We start from the raw sequence: 2310 nt of genomic DNA on the forward strand, positions 1-2310 counted from the left end.
GAATGCTTTTTTTTTTACACTGAGCCATACACTGACCAAAAGCTTGGTCGAAGAGGTTGGTTTTAAAGGAGGAAAGAGAAGGGACAGGCGGAGAGGTTTATAGAGGGAATTCCAGAGCTTAGGACCTAGGCAGCTGAAGGCACAACCACCAATGGTGGCACATTTAAAAATCGGGGATGTTCAAAAGGCCAGAATTGGTGGAGTGCAGAGGTCGAGGGGAATTATAGGACTGGAGGAGGTAAGAGACAAGGAGGGGCGAGGCCATGGAGGGATTTGAAAACAAGGATGCGAATTTTTAAAAATTGAGGCGTTGCTTAATTGGGAGCCAATGTAGATCAGAGCACAGGGGAGATGGGGAGCAGGACTTTTTGCGAGTTAGGACACGGGCAGCAGAGTTTTAGATAACCTCAAGTTTATGGAGGTTTGAACTAGAGAGGCCGGTCAGGAGTGCGTTGGAATAGTCAAGTCTAGAGTTGATAAAGGAGCCAAATAAGATGGCTTTGGATTTCCGAATTTGCAACTGGATAAAGGTCTGGCTCACCCACGACTGGCTGTCTGCTGTCATGGAATCAATGGCGGTGATGGAGAAGTAGAGAGGAGTCTGGTGCCTAAAGACCGTGTCTCTGAGGAGCAGCATGTCACCAAGAGGTGTCACTGATGAAAGGATGGAACTCTGGAGTATTGCGGAGATAAGTGTGTCAGACAGGGGGAGGGGGAATATTGGGAGAAAGGAGTGGATTCAGGCATGGGCAATCCCTAGAGTTGGACATTTTCAAGAGTGTTAAAACCCAAGAGTATGGGAACGAGGGTCTCAGCGTCTTGACTTAAGAGTTTCCTCTCAGTGCCAAGTTTAAATTAACAAGAAACAGTTTTAAGAGAGGCATGAGCAAGGAATTCTTTACTCAAGCCAAATGTTTGGAACAATCTGCCATGTTTGCTAGTAGAGACAAAAACATCAGTGACGCTCAGAATGAGCCTGGATTCTTTGCTCAGCAAGTAGGCACACTATAGTAACGAACATTGATGGGATAATTGGCCTTTTCTTATCCCTGACTTCTCTTATTCTCAACCCACCACCAAATGGATGTGGGCCCACAGCACAAAACTGCTCACAATTCAGCACTGAATCGCTAGTGGATTTCCCATCCCCCCAGAGTTCACGAGGATAACAGGTATGGGTAATGAAAATACTGCAGTAGTGCCCTTCTGAGATTAACAGTATGCTTTAATTCAGAGGACAGTAGAATGGACTTTAAATCTAATCAATGCTATACCCAGCCTCGAAGCTTGATACTGGCAGTGAAAGAACAAAGACTTGCATTTATATAGCACCTTACCTTACAACTAATTACATTGAAGTATAATCATAATGAAGTGTTGAGAGACTGGTCCTGGCTCACATCAAAGCCAGTGTTCCCGCCTCTCTTGACCAACACCAGTTTGCCTATCGTGCAAACAGATCAACGGAGGATGCAATCACAACTGCTCTACACTCGGCACTGAATCACTTAGATGGTAATGAGACCTACATCAGAATGCTGTTCATAGACTACAGCTCAGCATTCAACACTATCGTCCCCAACAAGCTGGCCACCAAACTCCAAACTCTTGGCCTGAACACTTCCCTCTGCAACTGGACCCTGGACTTCCTAACAAACAGAACCCAGTCTGTCAAATTAGGTAACCACACCTCCCCCCCACCCCCGACCCTGAACACGGGGGCCCCACAAGGATGTGTGCTGAGCCCCCTCCTCTACTCCCTCTTCACCCACGACTGTGTGGCTGTTCATGGTTCCAACACCATCATCAAGTTTGCGGATGATACCACGGTAGTAGGCCAGATCACCAACAACGATGAGTCAGCCTACAGGGAGGAGGTCCAGCATCTCGTGAAGTGGTGCGCCGATAACAACCTGGCCCTTAACATCAAGAAAACCAAAGAAATCATTGTGGACTTCAGGAAGTCTAAAGGCGGAAGTCAGCCCCATTGATGTGGATGGGGGTGTGTGGTGGAAAGGGTGGACAGCTTTAAGTTCCTCGGAGTCCACATCACGGACGACCTCTCCTGGTCCCTCAATACCTCCTCTCTGGTGAAGAAGGCCCAGCAGCGCCTATATTTCCTAAGGAGGCTGAAGGGATGTAACCTGTCACCCCTGATCCTCTCTAACTTTTACCGCTGCACAATAGAGAGCATCCTGACAAACTGTATCACAGTATGGTATGGCAGCTGTAGCTACTATGACCAGAAAGCCCTGCAGTGGGTAGTCAAACCTGCCCAACGCATTACCGGCACCCGGCTACCGACCATAG

This window comes from Somniosus microcephalus, unplaced genomic scaffold (assembly GCF_052327205.1).
Source record: "Somniosus microcephalus isolate GS21.2 unplaced genomic scaffold, FLI_Smic_1.0 unresolved_chr4, whole genome shotgun sequence".
In the NCBI taxonomy this organism is placed as follows: domain Eukaryota; kingdom Metazoa; phylum Chordata; class Chondrichthyes; order Squaliformes; family Somniosidae; genus Somniosus; species Somniosus microcephalus.